The 7,280-nt window shown below is 32.5% G+C and overlaps 1 protein-coding gene across 1 annotated transcript in view; it reads right to left on the reverse strand.

The window, feature by feature from the left end:
* The window catches only part of LOC117113642 (gamma-aminobutyric acid receptor subunit beta-like), a 35,592-nt gene extending 28,319 nt beyond the window's left edge, over positions 1-7,273 (reverse strand). The window contains exon 1 of the mRNA XM_033257046.1: positions 7,221-7,273. The gene's annotated coding sequence lies outside the window, so the exon portion shown is untranslated. The remainder of the gene's footprint in view (positions 1-7,220) is intronic.
* Positions 7,274-7,280: the final 7 nt, after the last annotated feature.

Below are 7,280 nucleotides of genomic sequence, written 5' to 3' on the forward strand. Positions count from 1 at the left end.
CACGTGTGTTTGTAAGACGCGCGCGCATTCCTAGCGCTGTTCTGATTAGTCAGTTGTTAAGTTAGACTCTGGAAAGGTCTATTCACGGACACCGCCCATATGCAATTCAGCACATTACAGTGAAGCAGCGAGTTATGGTTAATTCTCCTACCTTTACCTTTGGGTGGTGATGTATTGTATGTAGGCCTATGCAAGTGCATGATTTTTTTTTAAAAAGTCGCAATATATATTGTGTATAATTTTATATACTTACATAATGCATATCGCTAAAAGATGAGTGATTTCGAAAGGAAATATTATAATAATGGCTTTGGAGTAATGGTTATATACACCAGCGAATGCTACACTTTATCGAATACTTTTTTTTTCTCTCTCTTTGGTGGTATAACAGCCACCGCTTTTATTCATCAATACATTTGAATTATAGACATTCTGCATTACAGCCTTTTTGTTATTTCACCTTTTTTCTTGATTCTCTTATTTTTTAAACTTCTCTTGATTCTTATATATACAATAAAATATGCAAATTAAGTCGATCAATGTATGTTATATGAAACTTTAAAAAATAAATTTAAATCGAATCGAATACTTTGGTAGACTTAGAGGGGGCGCTATAATAGTGTCTAAACTTACTAGGTCTAAACTCTGGTAATGTATTTGAATGCATCAATCCTTACAAGAAGTTGGAAACTAAATAATTTCTGTCTGGTGCTGATTACTTGTTTGTGTTTTTAGAAAAAGAACTTTATCTGCATTGCTTCTCTCTTTCCATATTCTCCGACGGCTGTCAGTCCCCACATGATTTTTATTGATTTTCAACAAAGGGCCATATAGGCCTATAACATTTACAATTAGTGTAAATCTTATTATTATTATTATTAATTATTATTATTATTATTATTATTATTATTATTATTATTATTATTATTATTATTATTATTATTATTATTATTATTATTATTATTATTATTATTATTATCAACGTATCTAATACAGTAATTCTATCAACTGGTTTTCCTTTAATCATAGAAAAGAATTACTGTAATAAACGCCACCAAATAAAACTACTTGCTACCAAATACCGACACTTTACCCTAAAGAGCCACAGAAGGCTGTTGTAAGACACCACACTCAATCATCAGACACTGTCTGTCACACGCGCCTGGCGTGTTGCGACTAACATCAACTGAAGATACCACGTTCGCCACACGCGACATCACGCTGAACTGGAAACAGTGTGTCATTTATTATTGGCTGTGTTTTTAACAGGTAATCACGTCGTCTGCAACAAGACCCCAATAGACAATCCATGTCAGTCAAATGTTCAACGTGTTGACTGACGTGGCTACTGGCATTATGCATTCAGGTGATGGATGCGCCAGCCTAGAGGTCCGTTAGCGAAGGAATGTGCTTAACGCTCCAGTCTAGTGGTTAATCATACCAGGGAGTTCAGGGAGGTATAGTGCTGGTCACGCCACGTATCTTGTCTTTACTATTTTATGCCTCATGACATGCTCATGACAACAAGTGGACATCAAACAGCAATCGAATTTAATAAAGAGCCTAAGCTTACCTGTTTTAAGTGACACGGCTACAGCAAAAAATGCCCGATACTGATCCTCATTGGGAAAACGAAGGGTCTAACAACTTATTGTTTTTTTTCCCAAGACGTACTGTGACTGTTTATCAAATTAATCAGGAATGATGCAGGCGCAATAGTAGAATGTCACTATAACAACTCCCTGGTAAAACATATTATATCTGATGATTTCATGCATAAATAGGCCTACGGTGTAATAATTACCGATATTCGTCATATCTACCTACATCAACCCTCATCAAAAACATGCTAATGCAATTTGCGTATCTACTTGGGCATAGCGTTTTCGAATAAAGAAAGAAAGGCGCAATTTTTTTTCGTTTTAGTATTTATTTGTAAACGGCAAGTAAGTATGCCTCAGGGCTGGTCGTTAAATAATTAACTAGAATATAATATAATACGATACACACGAACAGTCTACGATTGATCTTAACTTTGGCATCTTTGATTAAATTTCTCGATAAAATTTCGCTTCAGGCTACTGTTCAGCAAAACCCAATTTTCTAGGCCTTCTTGGACAATAGCTTGATGTCGTACTTATGGATGTGACGGCGAGCGTGCTATAATGCAGCAACGATATGATTTCGTACTCGTGTTAGTAACGGCATCCGTACTCTTGAAAACTCTATTATTACTGAACTTAATCGTGTGTACATTCACCACCGCAATAGATTTCATTGGTCACCATGCAAATTTAATGTTGAATGTATTGAATTTGTACATTACCAGTGGTAAAACTATGTTGATATCGCTGTTCTGGGTCAGTATCACTGAGTATTATATCCTAATAAAAATATTTTTAAATAAACATATAAGTACTTCCTACAAGCCTACATACAATATAATAACAAAATACTTTGAATAATTTCATTTTAGAAATGCTTATGATAACGATGATGATGATGATGATGATGATGATGATGACGATAATAATAATAAGCTATAGGGATTTAGGCCTATAACGTACTTCGCCGAGGAATACCAAGGGGTTTGCGATGTTATTACCCCTGGATGGATAACTTCATTGAAGCGATTGATATGATCTGGAGGGGGGACTATGAGAGGGGAAAAGGAAATTATTTCCTTGTCCCCCATAGCGCCGCCATTACAGTTTGAATATGAAGGTTGCGTAACAGGAAGCCAGTGTTCATGATCCATGAAAGCAGTAATATTCATACACAGTCTTATGACCTCTTTCCCGCTTGGTATTTACTTTAGTCATGCATAGACTAAATCCCACCAAGGGACCAATTACCAAAATTATGCGCACGGATAAAGGGAGACAAACGTTGATTTATGTTTTTAATTAATAGATTTTACATAATGAATGACGTTCTGTAATGGGCAGCGTGGGATTTGAACCTTAAGCCTCTCAGCGGAGTCAAAATCTGCGTCAACTACCCCAGCAAAGAGTGGTGGGGTGGTTGGCGCAGCGTTTGCGTTTCGGGCTCTCCGCCTGAGGTCTGGGGTTCCCCGCCCTGCAGGTTGCTTATACTCTTGGGCAAGACACATACCTACGGTTTCTAATTCAGAAGTATGTTTTACTGATTACTAGTGGCAACATTATGGAATTTTCGAGGAGTTAGGCCCTTTGAAAAGGTAGGTCTATGAAGAGATAGGCCTATGAAGGGGTAGGCCTAGGAAAATGTAGGCATAGTAAGTTAACATTTTACTTTTAAAGGCCTGTCCAGATTATCAAATTTTCTTTGACCAAAAACTGTTGTGTCTATATATAGCCATCATGTTCCTACATATGGTCATGTTGTGATGTCATCATGACCATATTTAGGTATATCACATGTTTTTGTCAAATAAAATTTGATAGTATGGACAGGGCTGGTTATTTTTGTCTAATGACCTTTTAATGACCTTTTAATGACTTTTAATGACCTTTTAATACATGTTTTTGCCTCATTACCTACACATCTATTTATATTGTGTACTTTACAGTTGTAAACTCCACATGGGCCTATTGTCCAATGTATGATGCACTATCTTCAGGATGTTTTCATTCCTTCTTATCATTGGGGATTGATTTTCCGACGTTTTAAACTAGCATCTCTCCATATCCTTTTTCTTAATTTAGGTTACCGTTCTGACGCAAGGATCCATCTCTGAATTCATCTTTTTTTTCATCTCTTCGGCAAAAGGCCTGTTTACACTATGACGATAACGGTCAAAAAATAAAATGCTACAAAGCAATTGTTCATACACGTTTTTACTACTACGATTTTATCGTATGATTATAATGTCATTTGATTGATAACATCGTTATCGAATCGTGGTAGTGTAAAAACTTCTCTTCTTTCTTATATTTTCTATGTGTAAACAGACCTTAACAATCTCATCACCAGCATATCGACAGTTAGCTTCTATGATTTTCAACAAAGTAAGATATTGAGATTTTTTCCTTTCATTTCTACTGAGCCCTTTTTCGTACACGTTTTTGTTTTGTCAGTGTCTGCTCCATAGATCATTATCGGCTCATGGTGTTGTAAACTTTGCATCTTTTATGCATTTTACATGTACTCATTACCACATGTAACCTCTTCGTGTCCAAATACGTATATTCTGTTAAACATCATTGAAAATAAATTGAAATTTACGCTTATTACAGGTATATTACGTTAATATCAATTTAAACACAATTAGACTACTAGTCACGTGGTGGGATTAACATTAACAGTCGTATGGACTTAGAAGATTATAACTGACAGATGGTGGGTTGTAACTATGGTTACAAAATGAAATATTGTTACGACAATCAGAAAACTGTTTGTAGCCAATGTAAGTACAAAATCACATCCTAGTAATTGTATTAGTAATCGAATTATGATAATAATATATTATTGACGATAATAATACTAATTTATAATGAACGCTAATAATACTAATAATGATAATAAATAAATATAAGCCTACTAATATAAAATGAATAAAAATGGAATAATAATATTATTCATCATAGTATTATCAAGGATAAACCCAAATAAAATATTGATAGTACAAAATGATGATGATGACTCGAAGATGATAATAACAATTGTCATTATCGTTTTTCATTTTTTCGACATGTCATTCATTGCTTCTTATAGACCTGTATGTTTCAACACACTAGGCCTACATATAGGCCTATTTATTGTATCAACTATTCATACTTTTTCTGAGGTAGATATTTTCTTTTTCTGATAACGATGGGTAATAAATTCAGCCCTACAATTTCGCCATAACTGCAAAAGTTAAAATAGAAACCAAACTTTGAAATGGGAAAGTTGGATTTATATATTTCATATGAGCCTATAGAGACATTAATAACTAGGTCATTTGGCTCGAGTTCGATAACAGGTAATTTCAAACCGCTTAAATCCACCCTTTGTATCGAATTTAATATTTTCAATGTTATACTTTACCCTAGATTATTGTATTGATTTCATTGATAGCCATATTCAAAAATTAGCTTCAGATAACATTATAGTTCCAGTATCTTGTGTTTTTACTTTGATTTTTCTGTGTGTGATTTGCATATAGGTCATTGATTATAAATCTTGGGAAAGAAATTAGGCAATGCGACTCAAGACTTACATTCGTTACTAATCGTTAACGATATGATTTAGTAAGCAATGATTAACCTCGCCAATGATTGCATGATTACCATCGACGTCACATTTGCCCTTTAGTAATAACGTCATTTTCCAAATGTCTAATTAGCCATAATAAAAAATGATCACCCTTGTCTCAACAGCAATGATATCTAAGACTAGAAAGTTCTTCCCAGTATGTGGGACAACGCCCAACGCAACCACCTCATATTCCAAGTAACATGACATGGAGAGAAGAAGCTTCTTTCCTCCATGGTTTAAGAATCTTATGATACTCGGAAGGTGCACCATAGTAAAATACTTTAAATTAGTGCAGAACACAGCTGTTTTCTAAAGAATGATGTTAAACATGTGAAGGAATCGTAGTCTACACACCGTCTGGACGAGTTGTAAATCAACACAAAGCTTAATAATAATAACAATAATAATAATAATAATAATAATAATAATGATAATGATGACAATAATAATAATAATAATAATGATAATAATAATAATAATAATAATAATGACAATAACAATAACAATAATAATAATAACAATAAAAATAATAACAAAAATAATAATAATATTATTATATAATAATGATAATAATAATATTATTATAATAATGATAATGATAATAATAACAAACAACAACAATAATAATAATAATATTAATAATAATAATAATTATTATTATTATTATTATTAATATTATCATTATTATTATTATAAGAATTATAATACTGATAATAATAATAAAAATATTAATAATAATTGATAACAATGATAATGATAAAATAATTATTATAATGACGATGATGATAATGCATTGGTGACGACGACGATGACAACAATAATGACGATGATGATGATTATTCCTATGACAATGATAATGATTATATTAATAATTATTATTATTATTAGTATAAAAGTATTACATCGGTGAAGGTAGACACAAACTACATGTACAGATGTAAACATACAATGTAAACACTTGACTACAAAAATAAAAACAGCATGAATAAATTAGTAGGCAAAAATACAAATATCTACTTCTATCTTATGCAAGTTGAACATATCTTTTTAAGAATATCAAAGGCTGATATAAAATCATCATTAATCATTTAGGTAATAATTATTTCCTCTGAGAACATGGTAAAAATTACATTCAATATAAAAAATGTAGAAAGTATTACAATTTCTCCATGGATATTTCAGTCACGAATAACATGGTTACGTTTTAAATCGGATGTTTAATTCGATTAATGCTTTTTATTTAAATTTAAATAAAAGAGTCGTGGTCACCGCTGTAGCACTGACTACAACAAACCAATTATACTTTCTACTATTCACAAAATCAAAGAAATAACGTTATTGAATTGCTTTCCGCATCGTCTCGCTAATTATCAACGAAAGAGTCGAATGGCCGAGTGGTAAGGCAGGGGCACCTCTTACTACAGCCTTAAACATCGGCGCTAGTTCCAGCCGCTCCTCGCCAGGGGTTCGGTTGGTAGAACCATATAAGAACGCAATTCAGCACAATTGCGCTGCGAATTATGGGTTATTCTCCTAACTTTTACCTTTGAAAGTTCCACAGTTATTTGCAGAAGTTTCTGCAATTATTGTAAACTTTGTTTAATGGAAATAACCACTAATTGTTCGACCTGCTTTCGCTTTTCACTTCATAAGTATTATGTTTTGTTAACAAGTATATGATGATAATTAAAGTATGATGAATCCATAATATTAAAATAAATATCAAATATGTGTTCATATTGACAGTAAACGCTACCATTTATTATATTATCATAAATTAAGCGTTTTATGATAAAATCAAACCGGATAAACAATATAATGTAAGCCTAATATATCGAAACAGATTATTCATCACATTATATTATAAAACTGATCAATGCCTAATAGATTTATTGAAAATTGTTAAAGGTTTTATGACCCTCTATCTTAACCACCCACTCTGATGCACCGCATTATAATTTTTAATGTTACCAATAAAAGACAGAAATACGAATACTTACAACAGACTGTAATAGATCTATTCCTACATTCTCATCTGTATACGATATCTTTGAAATGAT

The sequence above is a fragment of the Anneissia japonica genome, unplaced genomic scaffold (genome assembly GCF_011630105.1).
Source record: "Anneissia japonica isolate Jap-2015-1 unplaced genomic scaffold, ASM1163010v1 scaffold1665_len535045_cov187, whole genome shotgun sequence".
In the NCBI taxonomy this organism is placed as follows: Eukaryota; Metazoa; Echinodermata; class Crinoidea; order Comatulida; family Comatulidae; genus Anneissia; species Anneissia japonica.